This window comes from Macaca nemestrina, chromosome 14 (assembly GCF_043159975.1).
Source record: "Macaca nemestrina isolate mMacNem1 chromosome 14, mMacNem.hap1, whole genome shotgun sequence".
Classification (NCBI taxonomy): domain Eukaryota; kingdom Metazoa; phylum Chordata; class Mammalia; order Primates; family Cercopithecidae; genus Macaca; species Macaca nemestrina.
The window spans coordinates 92833644-92848757 of record NC_092138.1 but is presented as its reverse complement, the minus strand read 5'-3'; the positions used below and the strand labels follow the sequence as shown (position 1 = coordinate 92848757).

Sequence of the window (15114 nt, the reverse complement as noted above, 5' to 3'; positions counted from 1 at the left end):
CAGGACATCTTGCCATGCCAGTGCTGCATAGATACATTATGACTTTAAAAATCATCACCCTATTGGCTGGGCGCGGTGGTTCATGCCTGTAATCCCAGCACTTTGGAAGGCCAAGACAGGCAGATCACGAGATCAGGAGTTTGAGACCAGCCTAGCCAACATGGTGGAACCTCTTCTCTACTAAAAATACAAAAAGTAGCCGGGGGTGGTGGCAGGCGTCCATAATCCCAGCTACCCGGGAGGCTGAGGCAGGAGAATCGCTTGAAACAGGAAGGCAGAGGTTGCGGTGAGCCGAGATCACACCTCTGCACTCCAGTCTGGGCAAACAAGAGCAAAACTCCGTCTCAAAAAAAAAAAAAAAAAAAAAAAAAAAAAGCCTCATCTGTTGTTGACGAACATTTAGATATTCTCATGTTTTTTGGTTCAACAAACGATGCTGAAGGGAATATCCTCACATAGGTATCTTTATACACCTGTGCCAGCATCTCCTTTGGATAGATATCTCAAAGTGGAATTGACATACTAAAGAATGTAATGCATTGACATTTTTGACAGGTGAAAGCCAAACACAGGGTTTTCTTAGAGGTAGTGCACTTAATCCTGAGAGTAAAACAATGTCCTGACAGTGCCTTGCAAGTGAGGTCTCAGAGGTGTGTGCGTGCAGGGGCTTTGCTTTGTGATTCCTGGCAGCAACAGGAGGAAATGTGAGTTTCTGTAAAACAATGGAAAACCTGACACTTTGTAGGTTATTTCTTACATTAATTAGGATTAAGTTTATTTCATTAAAGAAAGAGGAATACCCACATTACCCTGCTCTTCATTTGCAAAACTGGTACTCAAATGTGATCAGCAGGTGGCACCAGGCGGAAGCGAGTGGGATTCTCAGTGAAAATTTTTGTGAAGAGTCGATGCGGATGCAGGCTTTCTTTCCAATTTTAGCAGATGGCCAATAAAAAAATTCCTTAGAGTTTATTTTGCATATGGTCTTCCATCTGGGTATTTGAGAAAAGTACAGTTTTGTTATCAAAACAGTATTTATTATGGTGAAAGAGTTTGTATTTCTCAGCAGAAGAATTTTTCACTGAATATAGCCAAAAACCTGTTCAATAATGTTTTGCAGTTTCTTGGAGGGAAGCAGCAAGCATGAGATTCTTCCATTTTCCTCTCCGGTTACCACCCCAAGTTAGCGTTTATTGATTCAGCTCCTCAAGGCTGAATGAAGTGCATTATTTGCAAAAACCCCCAGAGAACAATGTCCTCCACTGGGTTTAGGAACCAGCAAAATGTGGCATTATAAGTAGGTCAGAGTCAAGGCAGAAAGAAAACTTGCAGTGTGAAGTGTATATTCTTTGTCCTGATTCCACATGTATCAAATAACCTTCCGGTAAATCGATTACTCGCATCATTTTTCTTCCTGTAGACAATGTGCTGATTTGACTGACTTTGGGTAACCCAATGGCTTATCAAGAAGATGCAGTTTAAACTCCTGCACACGCCTTATAGAGCCCTTGCCAACCTCGGCAGCTACACTTGTCCGCATTTCTGAACTCTTACTCCTGGGTCCTTCCATAGTCAACCTTTTATTAGATATTCAATGGCATCAAGACCTCACTTACCTCTGACTGCCTTTCTTTTTGCCTGGAGCACCCGTCTTCTTTCTTTTCACCCCTCTCCCACTTCCAAGCTGCTGCTTTTTACCTGACAATTTTGTTAGTTTTTCAGATTCCTGCTTAGCTTTAACTTTCTCTATAAAGCCTGCTCTGCCCCCGACGTCTGGAGCAAGTTCTCAACAGCACCTTGTTGTTTTTCTTTTCATGGTACTTATGCTAGTTACACTGTCTAGTGACTACCTGTTTAATTACCTTTCCCTCCTACTGTAAGTTCCACAAGGGCAGTGACCAGATGGGTCTCATTCATCATTACCTCTCCAGCGCCTGTCACAGTGCCTGGCACACAGTAGGAACTCAAATATGTCTGCCAAATTGAGTTGCAAATTAATATGCATATGCTGTGGTTTACTTTTTTTTTTTTTTTTGTCTCTTGTGAGTTTAGTCACCAAAGGTTAGCCTCTTTGAGGCCAGGGGTATCTGCAGGACCCAGCCTGTCACTTCACAAGAAGGTGGACCAGGCTTGGAGCATGAAAAACTTACCAAAGTGATGCCGTCCAGTGGGAACGCCGGGTGGTCACCAGCCAGCCTTTCTCTGGTGATGACCCAACCTTCAGCCACACACATTGCCCTCACACATCTGCAGCAAGCCTGGGGAGTGACATGGAGAATGCAGTGTCTCCTGCTTCTGAAGCACGGCATCCCTGGAGTCCGATGCAGTGGCCCTGGGTTCTGGTGTATAACTAGTAAAAGAGTAAAGACAGAAGTGAGGGGACTCCAGCTGTCAGAAGAAGGCAGATGATTCAAAGTGGTTGGCAGGGACTCTGTAGGAGCCATGGTTTCACCTCCCCATCTGCTTCCAGTGTTGTTTCCTTTGTTGCCAAAAATAGAACTTCACCTCCCGCTTGGATGTATCATGCTGCTCTTGTGCCCCTTGCTTAACAGTTCAATGTGTTAACTGGGAAAACAATATCATCTGAAACTCAGGATGCTGCTCCTCTCTGGAAAGTATATTTTCCTTTCTGGAAAACATACTTAGATCCTATTCATCAGGAAGTCCTTTTAAACAGCCCAAGTGATGACTGGCATCTGTGTTGTGCTTGCAGTTTACAAAGGGATTTTTATACACCTGACCTCTTTTATCTTCACTCCATTTGGGAAGGTATCATGATCTCCAATTTACAAATGAGGAAATAAAGGATCAGAATCACAGCTACTTGCTCCCAGTTATACAACTGCTGGTGTACTCAGATATTCTTACGTGGTTTAGTGCAATCATTTCCTGAGGCCTACTAAGTGCCAAGTGCTATGGATACAAAATACGTTAGAAATCCCCTTGCCCTCAGGATTTCTGGTAGAGGAGGGTGATCTTTCATTCATTCAGTTCATTCGGTGCCTGTGTTTATATGCATTTATAGGCTCTACATCCCATCATCTTTCCACTATATCATGTTCTTATTCATCATCTTATAGATGAGGAAGCTGAGATTCAGAGGGTTGAGTAACTTGTCCACAGTCCCATGGACTATAGGTTCATGTAGCCGGGACTAAGACCCACATCTTCTGACTCTGTCACAATTTCCTTTACTATGAACAAATATTTACTAAGTGCCCTCTATATGTCCAGCCCTGGCAGACTGGGGAGACAGACAAAACATATAGTCTCAGCTTCCAATGAAGCGTCCTGCTTAGCAGAGGAGACGGATGGTCCAAGCTGGGATGTAATTAAACACAGGCACTATGGAAACCAGCATAACATGGAGTGGGGAAGGTGGGAAGGTGGAGAAGTCAGGAAAAGTTCCTATGAAGTCATTTCAAGTGAAATGGAGCACTGAACTGGAGTCAGGAGACCTAGGTTCAAGTCTTTTTATTTTATTTAATTTTTATTGTTTTGAGACAGTCTTGCTGTGTCTCCCAGGCTGGGGTGCAGTGGTGTGATCTTGGCGCACTGCAATCTCTGCCTCCCGGGTTCAAGCAATTCTTCTGCCTCAGCCTCCTGAGTAGCTGAGATTACAGGCCTGTGACACCATGCCCAGCCAATTTTTGTATTTTTAGTAGAGACAGGGTTTTGCCATATTGGCCAGGCTGGTCTCGAACTCCTGGCCTTAAGTGATCTGCCTGCCTCTGCCTCCCAAAGTACTGGGATTACAGGCCTGAGCTACGTGCCTGGCCATAGGTTCAAGTCATGACTCCACCTCTTCACTGACTATGAGACCCTGGCCAAGTCATCTAGCCTTCCCCCACCTGCCAAGGCTTCTTCGGTGCCTCTTCTGCGAAAGGAGGAGATTGTAGATTTTCGCTATGATCCCTTTCTTCTAATTGTTTGTGATTCTGTGGGTTTGGCTTTCCTGGACTTTCATAAAACTTTTCACTGGAGTTAAAATTCTGCACAAATTTCTGCTGCTAAGGTTTCAGTTGGAGCTCAAAGGGCTTTATGTAATCCATCACCTTCTTGGTAATGCTAGGGTCAGTGTAGTCTGGGGCTCAGCATCACAGCCAGTAATGAAGGCTGCAGTACAGCTGCCTCTGTGGGGCTGGCTGTGGCAACCCCCAGGCAATGGCAATTCCTTTACCTCTGCTTCACCCCCCAGGTGAGGAACTGAAGCTGTATCTGCACATTCCTTGCCCAGTATCCCTGTGGTGTGATTGACTGAGACTAGCAGATATTGGCTAAGCCAAGGCATCCTTCCTGTTGGCTCCTTCTGAAGGCCATTCAGAAAGATTCATATCTATCAAGGTTCTCACACCTCTTGACTGTTGCCCTTGCCCCCATTTCTTCTGCTGGGAGACCCTTCCTGCTCTTTTCCACTGCACAAACCTTTGCTACGTATTCTTGTTCAGAGCTGATGTCTCCAAATCTGTGAAGGCCCTTTCTGATACTTCCTCCCCTACTCCACCTGCTATACCCCTGCTGCCTTGACTGTGGGACAGTTGACCACTCTGTCCTCTGATCCCAATCCTGTACTCTCTCAATTATAGGACCCTAAAATACGCTATTTGCAGTGTTCCAGGCTGAGAGACAGTGAGGCAAGGGTTTGGGGTCAGAAATCCTTTCAATCCTAGGTTGAAATCCTTTCTTCATTACTTCCTAAGTGTATCCCTTGATAAGTTAATTACTCTGAGCCTCAGTTTCCTCATCTGTAGCATCAGAGGTTTGCTAGGAGAATCACACTGTATCCCCTCACTAAGTGAACATTTACTTATCTGCTCTCCCTGTTAAACAGGGTCCCTTGAACTAGAATCTGGTCAGATTTATTTCTGCTCCCTAGTGCCCAACAAAAGGGGACCTTCAGGTGTATGTGTGAAATGAATGAATATTAAAAAAGGATTTGCAGTTTCAAATGGAAATCGAAGATGGAGCTAAGAATTGTCAGACAAAGCATTCTGGGTCTTTCTGGCTTTTTGAAAATGTGGAAATGAATGTATTTTAATTTTTAATAAAAATATGATCTTGAGATGAATTATCTCATTATGTGATGATAGATCACTTAGGAGAAGAAACGAGCTAAGACTTCTTTTTGACTGAAATTGTATCCCTGTTTGGCTTAACTTGGTGTGTCTGTGTGTGTGAGTGTATTTCTTCCCGCTGCCAGAGACAGTCCTGTGCAATAACACTTCTAATGCTAGGAGCTTATTGTTTAATTTTCTAAACTTCAATTTGCCCCCAAATACTTTTAATGTCTTAAATCACAACTATTACAACCTTGCTACCTTGCTGTACTGATTTATTATGTGGAATTTTGAGATGAATATGATCATTAGAGGGCCACGGCTTTAATGTACTTTTTTCTCTCTCTCTCTCTCTAATGACAAGCTTTTAGAAAGAAAAAGTAGGAGAAGTAAACATTTTTCTGGGAGAGACTATTTTAAAGGTCAAGAAAACCTTGCTTCCCCAAAGGAAGTTAAAGGTCATCTTTCACCCCTCAATTTTTGTCCTTTCATTTCATTTTGCAGAAGTTCTTAGTGATGTTGCTTGAGTCACTTGACTAGAGATGTCTAATTTTCTATGAGAAAATAGTAGAGCCAATCTTGACTTCAAGTGCCATGCCCAAGCTTATGTAGTCCTCTCTGGGTACTTAGCAGGTACTAACAACCATTAGGTGACAGATCTTGCTTTGAATCATATTTTTATGACACTGAAAGCCATATTTTTAACTATCCTGTAAACTGCAACTCTGATTTTGAGGACATTTTGGCAGATTTCAGTTCTACAGAGAATTATCTTGGAAATAACCTATTAAATATAAACAGATGTGATATGGAATATTCAAATACCCATGGAAAGCTGTCCCTCCATTGGATACATTTGTGAATACAGCTAACAATACTATATGTGAATGCTTGTTTTTGTAGCAGCATAACTAAAGGTTAGATGTCCATCCACGTGCAGAGCGTGGCAAATTTCCTGTAAAAGCCAGATAGTAACTCTTTTCAGCTTTGTGGGTCATAGAGTCTCTGTCATAATTACTCAGCTCCGCTGTTGGAGTGTGAAAGCAGACATAGATCATCCATACGTAAATGAGAAAACTTTCTTTACAAAACAGGCACTGGTATACTTGAACCATGCTCCAAAGTTTGCCAGCCCCTGAGATAGAGGGCTAAAATCATCTCACTTCATTGAGGAGGCTCTAAAAGAGTGCTACAATTGCAGCAAGAAAAAATAGATGTATTTTCATTTTAAGCAATACCTGAATCTCATTTTTATAAAGGGAGAGAGCCGACATGGTTTTCATTTTCACTTAATACAACTTTCATTGCGTGTCAGTTGTATTAAATGATGATTAAGAGGAAAGGGACTTGTGTTAATTGATAAAGGTAATTTATAAGGAAGAATGTCTGAACTGTCAGATTAACTAAACATTAGAAGGCACTTCAGAGGCAGTATTAGTACATGAAATAATGTTAAGAAAAACATAGTAAAGCTCAATACTAGTACATCTATACAGGTTTAATGACCACCTAGGATACAGTTTCTCTTGGAGAAATACAAAGGCAAAGAGGAAATTGGAAAAAAAGAAATATTAGAGAATTAAATTTATTTAGTTTATGGGAAATTATATGATTATTAAAATTACTTATATATAGTAGCCATCTCTAGAGATAGCAAAGAAGAAAATAGATTAGCCTTTATGGACTGGATTTAGATTTTGAACTATCTGAAATCATGGAATGGATTAATATAACCTCTTGAAATTAGTACATCTCTATTCTATAGTTTTATGAAGCAGACACTAAAATGACTATATATGTGTGTGTATACAAAGTCATATATATTTTAAACTTTTATTTAAAGTCATATATATACACACAATATTCATTCTTCTTCTCTGGATAGTGTATAGTATTATATATGTGCATATATATGTTCTTTATGTATATCTACTTATACATAGTGTTTATATAGTAAATGTGTTTATGTACACATTATGGTATATATATAGTACATACATATATAATATGTCTACATATGTATACTATACAGAGAATAGAGAACAATAAGTAATGTACAGATAAATATGCATCATTCATTTTATTAAATTTTCACATCAAAAAAGTTGGTGAAGTTAACAGTGAGTAGATATTAACAATTTTTAAAATTTTAATAAATTTGCATTTTTATTGTTTACTTAATAAAATTATCATTTTATTATGTTAAAATAAATGTTTAATTGACAAATAAAAATGTATGTATATATCATGTACAATGTATTGTTTTGAAATATGCATACATTATGGAATGGCTAAATTGAGCTAATTAACATGCAGATTACCTTACATATATATCATTTTTGTTTGTGGTGAGAACACTTGATATCTACTCTCTTAGTAGCAATTTTCAAGAATACAATACATTGTTATTAACTATACTCACCATGTTGTAAAATAGATCTCTTGAACTTATTCCTCTAATCTAACTGAAATTTTGTATCCTTTGACAAATAGCTCCCCAATGACCCCAACACCTCTAGCCCCTGGTAACCATAATTCTGTTCTCTACTTCTATGTGTTCAACTTGTTTAGATTTCACAGATAAGTGAGATCATGCAGTATTTGTCTTTCTGCGCCTGGCTTATTTCACTTAACGTCCTTCAGGTTCATCCATGTTGTTGCAAATTACAGGATTTCCTTCTTTCTTAGGGCTGAACTATATTCCATCGTGTAAACACGCCACATTTTCTTGATTCATTCACCAGCGATGGACACAGGTTGATTCCATATCTTGGCTATTGCAAATCATGCTGCAATAAGCATGGAGTGCGGATCTCTCTTCGACATACTGGTTTCATTTCCTTTGGATGAAAACCCAGTAGGATTTCTGCATCATGATGGGTAGTTCTATTTTTAATTTTTTTGTTTTCCATAATGGCTGTACTAATTTACATTCCCACCAACAGTGTGCAAAGGTTCCCTTTTCTCCACATCATCTCCAACGTGGTATCTTTGATAATAGCTGTTCCAACAGGTGTGAAGTGACAGCTCATTGGGTTATTAATTTGCAGTTCTCTGATGATTAGTGGTTCTGAGCATTTTTTCATATCCCATTGGCCATTTGTATGTTTTCTTTTGACAAATATCTATTCAGATCCTTTGCCCATTCTTTAATAGGGTTGTTTGTTTTCTTACCACTGAGTTGAATATCTTATGTATTTTGGATATTAACCCTTTATCAGATGTCTGGTTTGCAAATATTTTCTCCCATTCCATAGGTTGTCTCTTTATTTGGTCGACTGTTTCCTATTCAGATTTTGACAATTATCCTAATGATGTATAGCAAAAGAAAGTCCCAGATCATGCATCACATTTGGTCGTTGTGTCTTTTTAGTCTCCTTCAATCTGGAAGAATTTCTTAGTCTCTCTTTGTGTTTCATGACATTGGCATTTTTGATGAGCACAGGCTATTTAGTACACTGCCCCTCAATTTGGGTTTGTCTGGGGTTTCCTCATTATTAGATCCAGGATACACATTTTTGGCAGGAGTACCACAGAAGCAACATTGTGTTTTTCTCATGGGTATCATATCTGGAGGCACATGATATTCATGTGTCTTATTACTGGTAATGTCAACTTTAATCATTTGGCTAAGGTGGTGTCTGCCAGATTTTCATGGAAAAGTTGCTATTTCCCCCTTTCTAATTAGTAGGTATCTTGTGGGAAGATACTTTAAGACTACGTAATGTCCTGTTACTCCTCAGACTTTCACCCCCAAGTCTTCACCTCTGCTAACGATTCTTGCCTGAATCAGTTATTATTGTGATGTTGCCAAATAGTGATTATCTACCTCCATCCTCCCTTCTGCATTTGTTCATTTGTTAGCTGAGTTTCTACTGCAAAGGAGAGCTTTGCTTTCTGATTTTCTGAACTATCTATGTATGTGTGCATGCCTGTTAGTGTACACTCATGGATTCTTATTTTATTCTGTGGGTTATAATATTTTACCATCATTATCTATTTTGATCCTCAAATTTATTTGAGATTTGGCCATGGAGGCCTGAATCCCCCCCTCCCCCCCTTTTTTTTTGAGACGGAGTTTCACTCTTGTTGCCCAGACTGTAGTGCAGCGGCATGATATCGCCTCACTGCAACCTCTGCCTCCTGGGTTCAAGCGATTCTCCTGCCTCAGCCTCCTACAGGCGTCAGCCACCACACCTGGCTAATTTTTTTGTATTTTTAGTAGAGACAGGGTCATTTTCTGAGCACCCTTTTACTTCTGCCACAAGAAGATGTTCCAGGCTTTTCTTATATTTTTCCTGCCCTGCCCTGGAGTCAGCCAATTCTCCAAGAAAGCCTGGTTTCTTTTCATGGGTGCCAGGTGTGCGTATTGCTACAGGGGTGTCATTCCAGTGCCCTCTCCCCTACTTTTAATCCAAATTATTTGTGATGTTGTGTTTAGTATCCTGAAATGAAATATAAGCAACCTATACATGTAGTTAAAATAAAAACAACCCCACCCTAAATGCTTGCTAAAGCAGAAAAATAAGGAAAAGTTCTTTTTTTGAGAGAGCATCTCGCTCTGCCACCCAGGCTAGAGTGCAATGGCTCGATCTTGGCTCACTGCAGCCTCCACCTCCCAGGTTCAAGTGACTCTCATGCCTCAGCCTCCCGAGTAGCTGGAATTACAGGCATGTGCCACCATGCCCGACTAATTTTTGTGTTTTTAGTAAAGATGAGGTTTCATCATGATGGCCAGGCTGGTCTTGAACCTCCTGGCCTCAATAATCTGCCCGCTGTGGCCTCCCAAAGTGCTGGGATTACAGGTGTTAGCCACCACATGTGGCCAGAAAAACTCTTTATAATGAAATACTATACAATTCAATAAGTAAATACTTTGGCACGTTATACTCTATGACATAACGAAGTGGTCAGATGCTACCACTACCTTTAATGAATAAGTTTAGATATAAGAAAAGTGAGATAATATTTGATTAGTTATTATAGTCTCTTTAATATTTCTTCATATTTAACATTTTAAACTATTTTCCTATATAATCACTGGGTGTTGTATGAGTGACTCAAATACTGTGAGCCACAGTATCATTAGTGATATGTTTCTGAAATATCAACTGGACTAAAAAAAAATCCAGAAAAAAAGCAAAGTGTAATTTCTCTCTTTACATGATTCTTTTTTTTTTCTTTTTTTGAGATAGAGTCTTACTCTGTTACCCAGGCTGGAGAGCGCAGTGGTGCGATCTGGGATCAAGCAATTCTCCTGCTTCAGTCTCCCGAATTGTTGGGATTACAGGCACCCGCCACCACGCCCGGCTAATTTTTGTATTTCAGTAGAGACAGGGTTTCACCATGTTGGCGAGGCTGGTCTCAAATTCGTGACCTCAAGTGATCCACCTGCTTTGGCCTCCTAAAGTGCTGGGATTACAGGCATGAGCCACCGCGCTTGGCCCTTATTTACATGATTCTTATATTCTTGGAATATTATGATACTCAGTTTGAACCCTGTAAAAACACTTTATATGTAACAGGGAGTTGGAGTCTAGGCTGTCTTCATGTTATATACAGATAGATTATTCACCCGTGTTAAGGTGTGGCAGGACTGCCCAGCTCATGGCTGTCTGTGTGGCACTCCAGGCCTCTGCCCAGTAATACCTTCCATGCATTGTGACAATGAAAAACACCCCTGGAAATTTCCAAAACCCTCCGTAGGTGGGAGTACCAGCCCCGCTGAGTTACACGAATGGATTCTTATGGAACAGAAGTGTTCTCATCTCTCTTCCTTAAAAAACATGCTGTTATGTTGCTGGAGGGCATTTGATTTTTGACACATTCCAGAATTATGTTTAACGCTATGGGTTTGCCTGATTCCCACTTTACTTTCTGAATCAGAATGGACCTGGTCTGTCTCCCTGCCTGGCTGGGGAAATGGCCTGAGTTCATCGCCAGGGTAGCCAGAACTTGCGTGCAGAGAGGGCACCAGCAGGAAAGTTTGTGACCTCTCAGCACAATGCCACCCTGCAGGCAACCTTATCATAACCCTTGTTCTTCAGAGAGTGTGTAGGATCTTGGAAGCCCTAAGCAGAATTCTCGATGGGGTTATCATACAGATGCCTCCATTGTACAGGTAAGGAAACTGAGACCCAGAGAGGGAAAGAGACTTGGCCGAATCACATAGCAAGTCAGACACTAATTAGGCTTTGAGTTGAAGTCAGTACCAACAAAGAACTGAATCTTAGGGGTTGGAAAGGACCTGAGAGACCATCCAGGCCACTGCCCCGCTGGGTGAATCCCCTCCACACCCAGACAGATGGTCAGGCTCCAGCCTGTACTTGATCATCTTCAGAAATGGGCAGTTTACTATTTCTCAACGTACTTTGTCACATGATGGGACTGCTCTAACTTTTAAAATATTCCTGAGTTGACACGTTTCTCCCTGTGTCTCGTCCTCCTTTCCATCCTCTCTGGGTGCAGTTTGGCCCTCTTGATCCCGTGGGACATGCATGTTACCTATACCCCCTATGACAACCCTTTAGAAATGCCAAAATTGTATCCATGTCTCCTGGGCTTTCTTCAGTCTCTGGCATTGTACTTGGCACTGAGATTATTGTGATGAACCAATCGGATGTGGTTCTTGTCTTTGTGGAGCTTTTATTACAGTAGGAAGACAAAGACTACACAAGTGTGAGCAGGTGCACTGAGGCTCGCTGCCCCATGGCCTCTGCCAACGTGGTGTCATGGGCCCTGGGGCTGGCCAGACTGCATTTGATTCCATCCATGGTGACATGCGTGGCCTCGCAGTACTGCTTTCAGTCTATCAAACTCAAATAATCACGATCTCATAAGGGTGTTGGAAAGATGAGCAACAGAGAGTATTAATAAGAACGCTGTATTGGGAGACTGAGGTGGGTGGATCACCTGAGGTCAGGAGTTCGAGACCAGCCTGACCAACATGGTGAAACACTGTCTCTACGAAAAAAATACAAAATTAGCTGGGCATGGTGGTGCATGCCTGTAATCCCGGCTACTTGGGAGGCTGAGGCAGGAGAAGTGCTTGAACCTGGGAGGCATAGGTTGCAGTGAGATGAGACTGCACCATTGCACTCTGTTACCCAGGCTGGAGAGTGCAGTGGTGCAATCTCAGCTCACTGCAGCCTCCGCGTCCTGGGATCAAGCAATTCTCCTGCTTCAGTCTCCCGAGTTGCTGGGATTACAGGCACCTGCTACCATGCCCAGCTAATTTTTGTATTTTCAGTAGAGACAGGGTTTTACCATGTTGGCCAGGCTGGTCTCGAAATACTATACAATGCCAGGCACTCCAGCCCTAGGCAATAAGAGTGAAACCCAGTCTCAAAAAAAAAAAAAAAAAAAAAAAAGTGCTGTAAAGCGTTCAGCATCCTGATGCTCAATGCATATTAGTTTCTTTCTCTTTCTTTTTCCTTCCCCCAGTCTGACATGTTTGGAGCATCTTCCAGAAAGGGCTTAAAGCTCAGGACAAAATGATTTATCAGAGGAAAATCAGCCAGATTTATCTCTGCTGCTCTTGAATTTCACCCTTTGGTTAGATAACTATGAGGTACTTTATATTTTTATTTTATTAATTTTTTGAGACGGAGTCTCACTCTGTCACCCAGGCTAGAGTGCAATGGCATGGTCCCAGCTCACTGCAACCTCCGCTTCCCGGGTTCAAGTAATTCTGCCGCCTCAGCCTCCAGAGTAGTTGGGACTACAGGCGTGTGCCACCACACCTGGCTGATTTTTGTATTTTTATATTTTTAGTAGAGATGGGGTTTCACTATGTTGGCCAGGCTGGTCTCAAACTCCTGACCTCGTGATCCACCTGCCTTGGCCTCCCAAAGTGCTGGGATTACAGGTGTGAGCCACCAGGCCTGGCCGGGATACTTTAAACATTGTACAGGCAAAACACAAAAAAGGAATGTATGCAGCCAGGCCTGGTGGCTCACACCTCTAATCCCAGCACTTTGGGAGGTTGAGGCGGGTGGATCACGAGGTCAGGAGTTCGAGACCAGCCTGACCAACATAGTGAAACCCCATCTCTACTAAAAATACAAAAAAGTTAGCCAGGCATGGTGGCGGGTGCCTGTAATCTCAGCTACTCAGGAGGCTGAGGAAGGAGAATCGCTTGAACCTGGGAGGCAGAGGTTACAGTGAGCTGAGATTGCACCACTGCACTACAGCCTGGGTGACAGTGCGAGACTCTATCTCAAAAAAAAAAAAAGGAACATATGCATATTTCGATTAAAGTTGAAGGCAAAAAAGTAAATGATCTCACAGATTAATTGCTAAAATGTTATAATATATATTGACTAATGTCACCATTGACTAACATTGCTGTATCACCATATCTTATATATTGACATTGTAATCAGTCCACATTATTAATCTGAATATGTATGAGTGCCTATTGGTGTTCCCCAAGTACATTATGATTTTAAAAGCAATCCCTGACCATGCAAGTCTGGGAAGTGCTGGACCAGAGAGGTTTTATGATCATCTCTATTTGACAGATGAAGCTGATGCTATCAAGTAACACATGCCTTGCTATTTCTTATACATATTTCTTCTGTGGCTGTTTAGCTCATGGTATTCTATCTTGACATCCTGAAACAGCTGTCCTGTTCAGACTGTAGCATAGCTGTTCTGTCTTTGTGGGTCATAGGTGAGGTTTCCCTAAGCAGGGTGGACTTTCCAATGTCCAGTGAGTTGGCAGGGACGTTCGACAGGCTGGGGATCTCCTTTTTTTTTTTTTTTTTTAAGACAGAGTCTTGCTGTGTCACCAGGCTGGAGTGCGGTGGTGCACTCTTGGCTCACTGCAACCTCCACCTCGCGGGTTCAAGAGATTCTCCTGCCTCAGCCTCCCAAGTAGCTGGGACTACAGGCGTGCACCACCATGGCCAGCTAATTTTTGTATTTTTAGTAGAGATGGGGTTTCACCATGTTGGCCAGGATGGTCTCGATCTCTTGACCTCGTGATCCACCCATCTCAGCCTCCCAAAGCGCTGGGATTACAGGCGTGAGCCACCACACCCGGCCACTGGGGATCTCTCTCTTTTTTTTTTTTTTATTTTTTATTATACTTTAAGTTCTAGGGTACATGTGCACAACGTGCAGGTTTGTTACATATGTATACTTGTGCCATGTTGGTGTGCTGCACCCATCAACTCGTCAGCACCCATCAACTCGTCATTTACGTCAGGTATAACTCCCAATGCCATCCCTCCCCACTCACCCTTCCCCATAATAGGCCCCAGTGTGTGATGTTCCCCTTCCCAAGTCCAAGTGATCTCATTGTTCAATTCCTACCTATGAGTGAGAACATGCGGTGTTTGGTTTTCTGTTCTTGCGATAGTTTGCTGAGAATGATGGTTTCCAGCTGCATCCATGTCCCTACAAAGGACACAAACTCATCCTTTTTTATGGCTGCATAGTATTCCATGGTGTATATGTGACACATTTTCTTAATCCAGTCTGTCACTGATGGACATTTGGGTTGATGCTGAGCCTCCAGGGAATCTGGATGTTTTCCCAGGGGATGGGAAAACATTGCCTCTGCCATCTAAGGGCAAACTAAAGAGCTCTGTCATGCTGAGGTGAGAGTATCTTGTAAACACAATTATCAGTGCTCTTCTCTGTGTTTATTTCCCTTCTCCTCTCCTTGAGTCATCAATAAAGTCTCAAAAGCTATGTCTATGGCTGTGGGGGCCTAAGGAAAGAGTTGGAGCCCAGGTGTTGTCCAGAGCATTAAAGGGCATCAAAACTTCCCTCCCTGTCCTAAGACCATTGTGGCTGTGGTAGCCGCTAGCGAGATATCCCCAAAGGGAAAGTAAATTTGGGAGAGCAGTTGGGGCATCTGCTTCCCCAAAGAGAGGCTGCCTTCAGTGTCCCTCTCTGATTTACTAAGGAAGCAGAGAGGTTTCCTTTCAAATGACCACCCAGGTGAAGTGACAGACCGGAGATCAGGAAGCGGGTGCCGGCCTAACATTTCCTGGGAGCCCATGAGAGGGAGCTTAGCCCAAAGTCCTGTTGTCCCGTGGCCACCTGA

At 42.2% G+C, this 15114-nt stretch overlaps 1 protein-coding gene and 1 long non-coding RNA gene across 3 annotated transcripts in view; one reads left to right on the top strand and one right to left on the bottom strand.

The window, feature by feature from the left end:
• The window catches only part of LOC105487164 (tubulin tyrosine ligase like 11), a 273149-nt gene that overhangs the window by 74875 nt on the left and 183160 nt on the right, over window positions 1-15114 (top strand). The gene's annotated exons all lie outside the window — the stretch shown is intronic.
• LOC105487163 (uncharacterized) overlaps window positions 842-15114 on the bottom strand; it is a 49134-nt gene continuing 34861 nt past the window's right edge. The window contains exons 4-5 of the long non-coding RNA XR_011612839.1: window positions 2151-2350; window positions 842-992 (exon numbers count right to left, since the gene is read on the bottom strand). This is a non-coding gene — a long non-coding RNA (uncharacterized lncRNA). The remainder of the gene's footprint in view (window positions 993-2150; window positions 2351-15114) is intronic.